Source organism: Moschus berezovskii, chromosome 3, assembly GCF_049115385.1.
Source record: "Moschus berezovskii isolate FMDL1 chromosome 3, NW_MosBer_1.0, whole genome shotgun sequence".
Classification (NCBI taxonomy): domain Eukaryota; kingdom Metazoa; phylum Chordata; class Mammalia; order Artiodactyla; family Moschidae; genus Moschus; species Moschus berezovskii.
The window spans coordinates 79,760,922-79,776,449 of record NC_142462.1 but is presented as its reverse complement, the minus strand read 5'-3'; positions in this window follow the sequence as shown (position 1 = coordinate 79,776,449).

Here is a 15,528-nt window from a genome sequence, read left to right as displayed (position 1 = left end):
ACAACAGGCTTCCTGATCCATCACCAACTCTCAGACCTTACTAAACTCATGTCCATAGATTTGGTGAAGCCATCCAACCATCTCATCCTCTGTCATCCCCTTCTCCTCCCACCTTCAATCTTTCCGAGCATCAGGGTCTTTTCAAATGAGTCAGTTTTTCACATCAGGTGACCAAAATATTGGAGTTTCAGCTTCAGCATCAGTCCTTCCAATGAATATTCAGGACTGATTTCCTTTAGGATGGTCTGGTCAGATCTCCTTGCAGTCCAAGGGACTCTCAGGAATCTTCTCCAATACCACAGTTCAAAAGCATCAATTCTTCGGTGCTCAGCTTTCTTTATAGTCTGACACTCACATCCATACATGACTATTGCAAACACCATTGCTTTGACTAGACGGACCTTTGTCGGGCAAAATAATGTCTCAGCTTTTTAATACACTCTCTAGATTCATCATGGAGAAGGAAATGGCAACCCACTCCAGTATTCTTGCCTGGAGAATCCCAGGGGCAGAGGAGCCTGGTGGGCTGCCATCTATGGGGTCGCACAGAGTCGGACATGACTGAAGCAACTTTGCATGCATGCATGCATGCATGGAGATGGAAATGGCAACCCGTTCCAGTGTTCTTGCCTGGAGAATCCCAGGGACAGGGGAGCCTGGTGGGCTGCCGTCTGTGGGGTCACACAGAGTTGGACACGACTGATGTGACTTAGCAGCAGCAACAGCTAGATTCATCATAGCTTTTCTTCCAAGAAGCAAGTGTCTTTTAATTTCATGGCTGCAGTAACCATCTACAGTGATTTTGGAGCTCTCCCCAAAATAAAGTCTGTCACTGTTTCCACAGTTTCCCCATCTATTTGCCATGAAGTGATGGGACTGGATGTCATGCCCTTAGTTTTCTGAATGTTGAGTTTTAAGCCAAGTCTTTCACTCTCCTCTTTCACTTTCATCAAGAGGCTCTTCAGTTCTTTCCTTTCTGTCAATGAGGTGGTGACATCTGCATATCTGAGGTTATTGATATTTCTCCCGGCAATCTTGATTCCAGCTTGTGCTTCATCCAGCCCAGCATTTCTCATGATGTACTCTGCATAGAAGTTAAATAAGCAGGGTGACAATATGCAGCCTTGATGTACTCCTTTCCTGATTTAGAACCAGTCTGTTGTTCCATGTCCAGTTCTAACTGTTGCTTCTTGACCTGCATACAGATTTCACAGGGGGCAGGTCAGGTGGTCTGGTATTCCCATCTCTTTCAGAATTTTCCAGTTTGTTGTGGTCCACACAGTCAAAAGCTTTGGCATAGTCAATGATGCAGAAATATATATATTTTTAGAACTCTCTTGCTTTCTCCATGATCCAGCGGATGTTGGTAATTTGATCTCTGGTGCCTCTGCCTTTTCTAAAACCTGCTTGAACATCTGGCAGTTCACGGTTCACATATTGCTGAAGCCTGGCTTGGAGAATTTTGAGCATGACTTTACTAGCATGTGAGATGAGTGCAATTGTGCGGTAGTTTGAGCATTCTTTGGCATTGTCTTTCTTTGGGATTGGAATGAAGACTGACCTTTTCCAGTCCCGTGGCCACTGCTGAGTTTTCCAAATTTGCTGGCATATTGAGTGCAGCACTTTCACAGCATCATCTTTCAGGATTTGAAATAGCTCAACTGGAATTCCATCACCTCCACTAGCTTTGTTTGTAGTGATGTTCTCTAAGGCCCACTTGACTTCACATTCCAAGATGTCTGGCTCCAGGTGAGTGATCACCCATCGTGATTATCTTGGTCGTGAAGATATTTTTTGTACAGTTCTTCTGTGTATTCTTGCCACCTCTTCTTAATATCTTCTGCTTCTGTTAGGTCCATACCATTTCTGTCCTTTATCGAGCCTATCTTTGCATGAAATGTTCCCTTGATATCCCTAATTTTCCTGAAGCGATCTCTTGTTTTTCCTATTCTGTTGTTTTCCTCTATTTCTTTGCATTGATTGCTGAGGAAGGCTTTCTTATCTCTCCTTGATATTCTTTGAAACTCTGCATTCAGATGCTTATATCTTTCCTTTTGTCCTTTGCTTTTCGCCTCCCTTCTTTTCACAGCTATTTGTAAGGCCTCCTCAGACAGCCATTTTGGTTTTTTGTATTTCTTTTCCATGGGGATGGTCTTGGTTCCTGTCTCCTGTACAATGTCTGCTTCTATTAGGTCCATACCATTTCTGTCCTTTACTGTGCCCATCTTTGCATGAAATTTTCCCTTGTTATCTCTACTTTTCTTGAAGAGATCTCTAGTCTTCCCCATTCTATTGTTTTCCTCTATTTCTTTTCGTTGATCACTGGGAAAGGCTTTCTTATCTCTCCTTGCTATTCTTTGGAACTCTGCATTCAAATGGGCATATCTTTTCTTTTCTCCTTTGCCTTCTTGAAATTACCTGTTAGTTTCAGTTTTTTCTTTACTAGTAAATTGCTTGGCTGGTCAGGTGGTCTGGTTCCCATCTCTTTCAGAATTTTCCACAGTTTATTGTGATCCACACAGTCAAAGGCTTTGGCATAGTCAATGAAACAGAAATAGATGCTCTTCTGGAACTCTCTTGCTTTCTCCATGATCCAGCGGATGTTGGTAATTTGATCTCTGGTGCCTCTGCCTTTTCTAAAACCTGCTTGAACATCTGGCAGTTCATGGTTCACATATTGCTGAAGCCTGGCTTGGAGAATTTTGAGCATGACTTTACTAGCGTGTGAGATGAGTGCAATTGTGCGGTAGTTTGAGCATTCTTTGGCATTGCCTTTCTTTGGGATTGGAATGAAGACTGACCTTTTCCAGTCCCATGGCCACTGCTGAGTTTTCCAAATTTGCTGGCATATTGAGTGCAGCACTTTCACAGCATCATCTTTCAAGATTTGAAATAGCTCAATTGGAATTCCATCACCTCCACTAGCTTTGTTCATAGTGATGCTTTCTAAGGCCCACTTGACTTCACATTCCAAGATGTCTGGCTCTAGGTCAGTGATCACGTTATCGTGATTATCTTCATCGTGAAGATCTTTTTTGTACAGTTCTTCTGTGTATTCTTGCCACCTCTTCTTAATATCTTCTGCTTCTGTTAGGTCCACACCATTTCTGTCCTTTATTCTGCCCATCTTTGCATGAAATGTTCCCTTGGAATCTCTAATTTTCTTGAAGAAATCTCTTGTTTTTCCTATTCTATTGTTTTCCTCTATTTCTTTGCATTGATCACTGAGGAAGGCTTTCTTATCTCTCTTTGCTATTCTTTGGAACTCTGCATTCAGATGCTTATATCTTTCCTTTTCTCCTTTGCTTTTCGCTTCTCTTCTTTTCACAGCTATTTGTAAGGCCTCCTCAGACAGCCATTTCGCTCTTCTGCATTTCTTTTCCATGGGGATGGTCTTGGTCCCTGTCTCCTGTACAATGTCACAAACCTCCATCCAGAGTTCATCAGGCACTCTATCTATCAGATCTAGTCCCTTAAATCTATTCCTCACTTCCACTGTATAATCATAAGGGATTAGATTTAGGTCATATCTGAATGGTCTAGTGGTTTTCCCTACTTTCTTCAATTTAAGTCTGAACCTGACCTGCCTCTTGAGAAACCTGTATGCAGGTCAGGAAGCAACAGTCAGAACTGTACATGGAACAACAGACTGGTTCTAAATAGGAAAAGGAGTGTGTCAAGGCTGTATATTGTCACCTTGCTTATTTAACTTATATGCAGAGTACATCATGAGGAACGCTGGGCTGGAAGAAGCACAAGCTGGAATCAAGATTGCCGGGAGAAATATCAATAATCTCAGATATGCAGATGACACTACCCTTATGGCAGAAAGTGAAGAGGAACTCAAAAGCCTCTTGATGAAAGTGAAAGAGGAGAGTGAAAAGGTTGGCTTGAAGCTCAACATTCAGAAAACAAAGATCATGGCATCTGGTCCCATCACTTCATGGGAAATAGATGGAAAAACAGTGGAAACAGTGTCAGACTTTATTTTTTTGGGCTCCAAAATCACTGCAGATGCTGACTGCAGCCATGAAATTAAAAGACGCTTACTCCTTGGAAGGAAAGTTAGACCAACCTTGATAATATATTAAAAAGCAGAGACACATTACTTTGGCAACAAAGGTCCGTCTAGTCAAGGCTATAGTTTTTCCCGTGGTCAAGTATGGATGTGAGAGTTGGACTGTGAAGAAAGCTGATTGCCGAAGAATTGATGCTTTTGAACTGTGGTGCTGGAGAAGACTCTTGAGAGTCCCTTGTACTGCAAGGAGATCCAACCAGTCCATTCTAAGGGAGATCGATCCTGGGTATTCATTGGAAGGACTGATGCTAAAGCTGAAACTGCAATACTTTGGCCACCTCATGCGACGAGTTGACTCACTGGAAAAGACTCTGATGCTGGGAAAGGTTGGGGGCGGGAGGAGAAGGGGACGACCAAGAATGAGATGGCTGGATGGCATCACGGACTCCTTGGACATGAGTTTGAGTGAACTCCGGGAGTTGGTGATGGAAAGGGAGGCCTGGCGTGCTGTGATTCATGGGGTCGCGGAGAGTCGGACATGACTGAGCGACTGAACTGAACTGAAATTGCTTGGAGGTTTAAATAAAACAATCCTCTCTTTGGAATGGTTCTATTATCCTGTGTTCTGGGGCATGCTAATCTACTGCTCATGTTACCTGATATGCCCTCTAGTAGTGAATTCTTTTCTTGTGTTGTTTTAATCTGTGTTTGTAGGCTTAGCCCCAGCTGGGATTATTATCATAATGTATGATTCAGATGTGCCTGGCTTGTGGGAGTATATTTACAGAGAGGTTTTATATTTGCCCTGGATGGATGTCCCCATTGTTTCACTTGTCCAGGGTGAATTTTCACAGTTATTTGTCAGTTTGAGATTCCAGCCCCATGTAGATAATATTCATATGGACTCCATATCTATATGTGGCACAAACTAGGACCTATGGTTCTCCGAGACTTGATGCCTCTTTGCTTCTTACCCAGCCCCCTTGGGAAGCTCTATCATTCCCTTTCCACAAAGCAGGGAGGGCTTGTGTAGAAGTTTTAGCATCACACTTCATATGGACCGATTATCATCTCCATTACCATCTCTGGTGATCATTGGGACTTTATGATTCTGGTCCCTCTTTTTTAGGGCCTGTAACCAAGTCTGCTATCCTCCAGGGAGGGTTCTGCTGCACTCTCTAGAGTAGTTTGAGTTCCTTTGTAGTGTTTTGGAAGCCTGAAAACTCCCCTGTCTTTTGAGTTTGACTTAAAAAAAATTATAGTTTATCCAGCATCTCTGTTTTGTGAAGGGAAAGAGGATTTGAGTTCAGTTTGCAACATTGCTGAAACTAAAAATAAAATGTGTATTTTTCATGAGCATTTTCCCTTGGTTAACTGCTTTATTTTATTTCATAAAGGCGCCGCTGTTTACTGGTAGAAGCAGTGCTGATGTGCAGAGTAATCCTCCTGGGGATCTTGTTGAAATGCAGATTCTGATCCCTGTAGGCCTATGGTCCAGATGAGACTCTGCATTTCTACCAAGCTCCCAGGTGATGCTGAGGCTCCTGACCACACTCTGGGGAGTGAGGATTTGAGAGAGACCAGTAATGACTTCTTCCCAATTGCTAATTTATCAGTTGCTGAAATTCATTTGTTCTGGCTGCCAGATAAAATTGCCACTCATTGGTCTGGTCTTGTAGATGAAATTTTACATTGAAAGCAGTTTGAAAATTGTAAAGAGCCATAAAATATTTCTCCTTTTGGGAGAAAGAATCCATAAATTCAAAATGGAATTAAGTTTAATTGACCTTTAATGTCCTTGAAAATACCCAGAAGCCCCAATTTCTTCTACCTCCTGATTTTCTTTATTAAATCTATTTTTCCTCAAGCTGAAGTTCTGGGCAAATTGATAAAAGAATTAACTTCCTATAATTCAATTTAAATTTTCTTTTTTTAATTACTTATATTGTTAATATTGACTTCTTTTTTGTTATAATTGTATTATTTTGTATGCTTTAGCCTAAGAACTTATTCATTATGGTTAATATTGATACTACAGGGTAGAATATTTGAGTTCCAAATAACTGGTAATCAGGTGAATCTTTAGAATATGAGATTATTTGTATCATCAAGATTCCCATGAAGTTACAAATTCTGTTGCTCATATGTAGGATGGGAAGCATTTCCCAAACTTTCTCCTTGTACCCCCAAACTTAAAAAAGCAAGTCAAAGGTTGATTGGCATCCTGGCACGGCTAACTTTTGCTATTTACATCTTAATTTTATGGCCTTAATTTAATGAACTAAAACTGGTGTGGCCTTTAGAATTAATCAGGGGTGTCAAGCAAGTTGGCTTCCCCCATGTGGACTTGTAGAACGCTGTGTGTGACCTTATAACTGCGGGGTGTGGTGACAGGGTGGCATTGTGGGAGGTGACTGGAAAGAGAGGCAGGGCCCTGGGCCAGTGCCTGACTCTGTGATGACTCTGTCGTCATATTACCTGAAATATCTGGACAACACACATCCTTTCTCAGGTCTCTGTTACCTTCTCAAGGACATGAGGGGTTGAGTTGGGCCATCTTCTATTTCTTCATCTAAAACCCTACTCCACACTTCCCATCACTTATGCCCATGTTCCGTCTGCAGACCCATGAGCCATGTGATAGGAGAAAACAGCCACGTGTCATATCTGTGAAGAATCTAATCAAAAGGGCCTCTGAATAGGAAGAGTGAGTAAAGAAATTTGTGGGAAGAAACTGACCCATGTCCTGGTTCACAGAGGGAGAATAAGTGTGAGGCTCAAGGGACCTAAACTGACTTATTTTTTTTTTTGGAGGGAGCATGTGGTTAAATTGTGACCTGCCAATAAGGCATATATATCCACCCAGAACCTGTGGAATTGACCTTATGTGGATGACCAAATTACACTTGCAGATGCAGTTAAATTAAGGATATGGAAATGAAATCATGTTGGTTTAGGCCCTCGATCCATTGACAACTGTCCTTATAAGAGAAAAAGGGCAGAAGACATTTAGAAGAGAGAGTCAGAAATTGGAGCTATAAGCCAAGAACGCGGAGACCTGGCAGTAGTGATCAGAAACCAGGAGAGTGGCACAGAACAGATTATTCCTCAAAGTCTTAGGAAGGAACCAACCCCACTGACATTTTGATTTCACACTTCTGGCCTGCAAAACAGACCGAGAATAAGTTTCTGTTGCTTTAAGCCAGCTAGCCTGTGATAATTGTTTATAGCAGCCATGGAAAAACTAATAGAGAGGGTATAGCAGCATCAATGTATACTGAATGTTCTAAATAAGTTTTACATACATTATTTATATAACTTTATTCCTCATGATCATTTTGTAAAGCTGGTACTATCATTATTGACATTCTAGAAGTTAGGCAACTCAGGCACAGAGAGGCCATGTCACTGGTCCAAATTCACACAGTTAATAAGTAATGCAATTGGAATTCAAACCCAGAGCCCATTTTGCTTTACCTCTAAGGTCTGTTTCCTATTTGTCTGTAACATAGTGGTTATAGAACCTGTGCTGTTCTCTTCACTCACTGGTGGGACCAGCACTTGGTATTCCATCACAGCTGATGATGCTGTAAGGCGGTGGTGTCCGGGCCTCTTGAAAATCCAACAGAGTAGAACATAGAACTTACTGTCTTAAAGTGAGTAATTTTGCCTAAAAGGCAATTTAAGTCTGAGCGCGGCATTCTCCTAAGCTGCAGAGGCGTAGGAGATACAGAAAGCATTCCTGCCTTGGAGAGCACAGTGCAACACTAAGGGTAGAACTTGGCCCATTCAGTTTGGCACTTTTCCAGGAAGTTAGTGCTGCGAGAATAAAGTGGAAAATGTGAAAATATAATTCAGTTCTTGAAAGGACAGGGGATTAGTTTTAAAAATAAATAATGGGAAGACAAAACTCTAAATAAGAGGAAGGATAACCATTAAAAGCTTTTCAGAAAACACTGTATATTCTTACCAGGCTATTCCGTTCTGGAGCAAGCAGCCAGAGAGAGGCACAGGGGGCCTACAGCCCCTTTAAGATACCTGCCTTTCCTTGCCCAGGGGCCTGTGGGAGGGAGCAGGTTTCCAGGCCCTCTTCAGTCTGGGAAAGTTTCCAGAGAACAGGGCTTTCTTGAATGCTGGCAGTGTCTTCTGCTTTCATGGAAATATCTAGGTGGGGAGGTGGTGTCAGAATGTATGCAGGTTACTTTATGTCACTGCCTTATGGGAAGGGAGAAGGAGAAATCAACTTTCCAACATTTACCCTGACACTCATTTATAAAAAAAAAAAAAATATTTCTGGTTGTGCTAGGTGTTCATTGCTGGAGACAGGCTTTTTCTAGTTGTGGCCAGCGGGGGCTACTCTCTAGTTGTGCAATCATTATAGTGGCTTCTGTTGTTGCAGAGCAGGGGCTCTAGGCGTGTGGGCTTCAGTAGTTGTGGCACTTAGGCTCGGTAGTTGTGGCACACGGGCTTAGTTGCCCTGTGGCATGTGGGATCATCCCCAACCAAGGAAGCCCACCCTGGCACTCATTTAGTTTAGAATCTTTTGTTTATTTTGTGAAAGATGATGCTTGGGTATCTTGGCTTTGTGTTTGAGGGTACAGGATTCACTGCTAGGGTCACTGCTCGTGTTCCCCTTTACTTGATCAGCACTCAGCTATGGGTTGGAGGCTTTTTACTTGAATATTCTTGGACGGAATGGAACCTCTATAATAATAAGATGATACCGAATATTTGTAAATCACTTTAGAGTTTGATAATTGCATTTGTCTCCATTTTTAAATTTAATTTTTACAACATCCCTATGATGCAACTTTTAACTCAGTGTAACAGTTCTGAAAATCAAAGCCTTGGGAAGAGAAAGTAATCTGACCAATTTGCTTACACTGGAAATATTATTAAATGAGATTATATGTATAAGGAACTAAGAATGTAGCCTGGTATACAATAAGTACCAGTTAAATGAAGCCACCTGTTATCACTCTCATCCTGCTTGTTATATTTATTGTTTGTTAATTACTCTCTGATAGAATTGGCACTTCAGTCCAGGTTGCTGCCCCACACTGCCAACATTTTCTGAAACAGGAACATGCCATTTCCTACTTGACCATATTTCCTTAGTTTTTTTTTTCTTTCACTTTTTTAAGTTCCGAGACCCAGCCAACAAGTAGAGCCAATGGGTTATAAGAACAATCTGGTATCTGATTACAGCATGTCATCCCCTGGGTCACCATGTTGATTGGGGCTGTGTGGCTGGGCAGTACTTACATAGAGGTCAAAAAGAATGGTTCTTTCAGATGGAGAACTGAGGTCAAGTAGAGTCAACAGTGAAAGTCTTCTGGAAAGGTGGTTAGACTCCCAAACAACATGGAACATTTGAGGAGCTTGCAGTGAAAAGATTTCCCTGGATGTACAGTGGGCACACAGGTAAGTCTCTATCCCTTCAGAGGCAGTAACATTTACCTATACCAGCCCTGGTTATGGGTTATGTCGGAGAGGATGAGGTCTACAGTCCCTTAGATTTCACTTGAGCATGAGTGATTCTTTGACTTTTGAGAAGCTGGCATGGAAGATATATTCCCTTATATGTCTTCTAGTGCTCCCATATAAATAGTTCTTGTTTTCTCAGCTTTTAACCAAGAGGACAAGAATTTCCATAACCCTGGGCTATCGAGCAGAAGGCTCAATCTATCCTACAGATGTTTGTGAAGAGTTGGGTAGGGTGTGGAGGTTGTGGAAGGAACAGACAGTCTAATTGACACACCAAGGATGACAAGCCTGGTGACTGTGGACGGGGTGTTCTCACTGTCCACAGAGCTGCTGCCATTTGCAAAGCCTTCAGTAAGTGTAAGAACAGAGAGAAGGAGGAAGGAGGAAGGCAAAATTCAGCCTACCTGGGGAAAGAAACCAAAGCTGGTTTCGGAGCGGGTGTTAAGTCAGATCACCTATCCAAGTTAAATGGAAGGAATCTGTAGTTTGATTTAGTTGACTGACACAGCATACATACTGAAATCTCAAGGCTAATAATCTACCAGTAGTAAAGGACCAACTAAAGTGAAAGTGAAATCGCTCAGTCGTGTCCGACTCTTTGCGACCCCATGGACTGTAGCCTACCAGTCTCCTCAGTCTATGGAATTTTCCAGGCAAGAATACTGGAGTGGGTTGCCATTTCCTTCTCCAGGGGATCTTCCAGACCCAGGGATTGAACCTGGGTCTCCCGCATTGCAGGCAGATGCTTTACTGTCTGAGCCACCAGGGAAGTCAAAAAGGACCAACTAAGCTGACTCAATTTCCATTCTTAATTAAATTAGCCAGTAGATAGTTGAAGGGCTATGAGTAGAATATGGAACTGTAGAAACTGGCTCCATGTTGTAGAGATCTAGTTTCATGGACAAAAGCCCTCCAGTGGATAGGAGGCAGCCTCTAGCGGTGGAAACAGCTGTACTTGAGGTCAAGGGGCAGCTTAGCAAAGTCCACTGGTTCTCTGAGTCTGTGACCCCCAAATAGATAAAATAAGAACATGATCTTAAAGGTTCTCTAATTTTTTATTCCACATCTCAATTTCATTCATCAGGCACCTTATTAAATTTTTCTATAACACGTGAACCTTTAGCTATGTCAAATACATAGAGCAAGGGTCACCATGGCCCTAGTTTGATGATGACTCAGTCTCCTGATCTGGGAAAGCTATAAGCATTTCTACAGTGTTCTACAATGTAATACAATTGCCTCTTTATAACCACAAAATTGACCTTCCCTGGTGGGTCAGTAGTAAAGAATCCATCTGCCAATGCAGGAGATGTAGATTTGGTCACTTGTCTGAGAAGATCCCCTGGAAAAGGAAATGGCCACCCACTCCAATATTCTTGCCTGGAAAACCCCATGGACAGAGGAGCCAGGTGGGCTATAGTCCATGGGGTCACAAAGAATTGGATATGACTTAGCTACTGAACAACAACAAACCACCAAATGAACCATGTGGTTCTATGGGCTGATTTGGTTATTTTATTTGTTGGAAAAATATTTAATTGACTTCATACCATGTGCAACATGTTATAGTCATTCTAGTCAAGCAGTTTGAGATGAGCCATGGATCATCCTTGTAGGGAATAATAACTTTAGTCAGGAAGATTAAAGTTGTTCCAGTAGCCAAGGGCTGCTCTCATCCTCACCAGCCACCCAGCAAGTGTGCTAGGGCCACCAAAGACACCTTGCAAGTATACAGATGATGCAGCTGGAAATGGAACAAGGAGGAAGGGAAGAATGAGGCTGGGCCTCAGGAGACCAAGGTGTCTTGTGAAGAGGTCGTTTACACTTTTCGCCATTCACATTCCTTCGCTGTAAATAAAAAATTTTGTTGGAATAGTCTATGAGGTTCTTTCAGTTCTAAACATTTTATAATTGTAAGTTCAAGACCATGACTAGAAAAGACCTCACAATACATGTTTGGGGGGTGGTGGGTCACCAGTGTTGCCCTTGTGAATATTTGTGCTTGGAGCCTCTTAGAGAAGACCCAAGGTCTAAAGTCGCAAGTGATTCTCCTAAGGTGATGTGGGTGAGAATAGGAAGCAACTCATATCTCCTAACTGTGTAATCTTGTGCCTTCAACTCTGAGGTATGATCACCAGAGACTAAAACATTATAAAGAAATGAGGGATTTTCTTCATCTCTACTAGATTATTGATAGATAATATACACACGTTTTAATAATAGCTATTTATCTAAAAACAGCCAAGTTTTCATTTAGACTTACAGTAGAGAATAGGGTTAATTCCTTGTTTTCTACACAACCAATTGGGAAGAAAAAATGGTCATTGTTTATACCAATACACATATGGAAAATTATATTTTCTTAGAAGAGACAGGATATTTTAAGGTATCATGGAGAAAATGGTGGAAGGGGTGGTTTTTTTTCCAGAGAAAACAGAAAGATCCGGTTCTTTATGTTTCCGATGCTTTTCACAGATGTGACCTATTGGTTTTGACATCGGATGTTCATATGTTGGTTTGATTTATGGAGCGGCTAATTCTAAGGATGGGAAAATCAGGACAGAAATTTTGGAATATCAATCACAATCATCATCTGCTTCCTTGTATGGCATGGCTATAATTTGTGGATTCTACATGTAAATTAGACATTTTCTTCTTTAACAAGGAAACTGAAAAGAAATAATTTGTATGCATTGGTAAACAACACTTATATCTGCTTCAGGGAGAAATGATAAAGTTTTGACTGTATCTCTTAAAAATGAGGACAATCTTTGTCCTCAGTTATTTAGACCCAGCTCCCAACAACTTTGTTTAGACTAGAGTTCTGTGTCTAGTTTGAAAGAAAAATCAAATATAGTCGACAAAATTTCGACCTTGCCTTGATGTTTTGCATTCTTTGCCTTGTGTTTGGGAGGGAGGAGAGTTTCTGGGGCAGATAAGAAAAGAGCAATCGTTGTGCAATGATGGGAAAGGATGCAGGATAGACTAAGTCCAGAGCTCCCCTCCTCCTACTGGGACAGCCAAATTAAGAATTGGCTTGGATGTGACATGACCTTGGCAGCCAAGCTGCCCTGAAGAGATGCTTCTAGGTGGAAAGTATTGAGAGCAGATCTTGTAAGTTCTGGGCCTCTGGGAAAATTTTCGTCAAAGTTTCTCCCTCCTTTATTTAGTTTTAGAATCTGTCCAAAATTTACTAGAATGAGGGAGATCATTTAAGATTTGGGTTATGATGATTGTCTTTTTCAGTGTCCTCAGCTGAACAGAAAGTCTATGTATAATGCCATTCAATGTGTGATATGGCTTGCTTTTTCAAATTGTCACTCTGTTGGTCACTTTGAAAGTTTAGAAGACAGTCTGGTTAAGTGGAAAGAGGCTCCACAGCTGACTCAGAAGAGTTGATATTGAGTCTTTCCTTATTATGTGGCCTGGGTCTTAATGACCCCTCTTACTTCATTTGTGAGATGAGGATAAAGTGATGTTTATCTACTTTGGGAATGTGCCACGCAAACTAAAGATGCTAGAAGCACCACATCTTGGTTTTCATTTATGTTGAAAATTTGTTTTTCATTCTTTCTCATTTGGGCTGGAGAGTGGTGGAGGATGAGCTGAGAAATTCAGGGTGCAAGCCTTTCTGTAGGTGGCTGTAAGAGTGTAGATTCTTTCCTGGTTTTGCCTATGATTTAAACTCATCTATCATGTTTCTTCTTGCTGCCCTAGTCCAGGGTTCTTTCCCAGTGATGGTTGAGAGCATTTAATGGTCTGGGTATCAACTTGCTGGAGAATTCGGTTTGCAGGTCTCATTCTCAGTGTGGTGATGGTGGGTTTGCAGTAGCACATTCACAATTATAACAGATGGGCCAATTCAAGATACCTAGCCACCAGGAGCATTCCCTCTCTCCATTTGTTAAGTTTAAAGAGTCTATATCACCCTACAATCCCTTTCCAGGAAAATGTCCATTGGTTTCATGTTTTCTTAGTATCCACAAGTTAAATGCATCGAGCATCAGGCAGTGGTTAAGACTGTAATCTTTGATCCAGATGACTACTTTAAAATTCTTTCTCCTTTAAGCTGAGTGGCTTTCTGTAATTCATAGACTTCTCTGTACTTGAGTTCTCTTATATGCAAAATAAAGGCAATAACAGCACTTACCAAATAGGATGAAAATGAAATAATTTATATAAAGTGCCTAGCATGTTGCTTGGTATCTGGAAAATCTCATTAATGCTATTATAATTATTCAATCTAGACAAAATTTTTTGAACTGTGGTGTTGGAGAAGACTCTTGAGAGTCCCTTGGACTGCAAGGAGATCCAACCAGTCCATTCTAGAGGAGATCAGTCCTGGGTGTTCATTGGCAGGACTGATGTTGAAGCTGAAACTCCAATAGTTTGGCCACCTCATGCGAAGTGTTGATTCACTGGGAAAGAGTCTGATGCTGGGAGGGATTGGGGGCAGGAGGAGAAGGGGATGACAGAGAATGAGATGGCTGAATGGCATCACCGACTTGATGGACATGAGTTTGAGTGAACTCCGGGAGTTGGTGATGGACAGGGCGGCCTGGAGTACTGTGATTCATGGGGTCGCAAAGAGTTGGACATGACTGAGCGACTGAACTGAACTGAAGGTTTGAGCTTTAGTCTTTGACAGATTGCGTGAGTTGATCCACTAGATCAAGGATTGGCCCAATTCCTGGTTTTGTAAATAAAATTTTATTGGTGCACTTTTATTGGGCCATGCTCATTTATCAGTATTTATGTGCAGTCTCCATTGGCTTTTGTGCTGTGGTATCAGACTTGAGTAGTTGTAACACAGATCATGTGTCCTGCTAGCCTAAAATGTTGACTGCTGCTGCTGCTAAGTCGCTTCAGTCGTGTCCGACTCTGTGCGACCCCAGAGATGGCAGCCCACCAGGTTCCCCCGTCCCTGGGATTCTCTAGGCAAGAACGCTGGAGTGGGTTGCCATTTCCTATTTGGCCCTTATATAGAAGAAGTTTCTGTCTCTGCCCTAGCCTATGGATTCACTGGAGTTCTAATTCCGCTTCTGTGGCTGACTTGCCTGATCTTTGATAACAATATTTAATCGCTTTGTTTTCCCTACATTTAAGAAGAATGATCAAAAAAATCTGTTTGGACATTTGACACATGTTAGCTCCTGAAGAAATGACACATTGTTACCATCATTGCTAATTGATCAGGCAGGCCAAATATCTCTTATATAATAGTGCCTATGGGATTGAACATATAAGATAACTTGCATGTAGGTCAAGGCAGCCTCTGCTACAAATTTCCTGTCTATTATGACTTTAACCCACAATTTCATCTTTACCTAATTCATGTACTTTGTAATTATTTTTAAAAGGAGAAAACATGAATTGAGCACAGCAGCCATATCAGATTAAGGCTTATTTTATACTGATATTCTCAAGATCTATAGTAAAACTCATGCATTGGAGACATAGATATCTCCTATACTTTGCATTTTAAAACCATAGCTGAACATAAAAATGTGAGAATGTAGATTATCCTAAAAATGACGTTTTTATGATTAAAGAAATCTATTAAAAAGTCATGAATGGCTACAGCCATTTGTCGTTGTTAACAATATAATGATGTGTTAAAATGCTAGAGGAAGGATTATGTCAGTGTTTGATGTTTTTATAAGTTGCTGCTGTATAAAAATGTCAAATAAGAATAATCTTACACTTGACATTTTTCACTTGGTTTTCACTCTTAAAATAGCTCTGTGAGTTCTGGTTACCCTTTTTGATCACAGTTTTGATTTTCTCTTAATAACTTTCTAGGCTTATCCATGTCACCATTTTATTTCCTCCTTATTAAACCTTTTCTTCCTTTTTAAAGAATTTTTGTTACTCTTATGTATTCCTTTAAATCTGCTCCAATTCCCTCTTAATGTAAAAGAATGAATTCCTCAATTTTGGGGTCAAAATCCTGAAATAGTATCCCCATGTATACTTCTGGCCTGTTCACACAATCTCCTCTCTTCATGTGATCAGAGATAAGA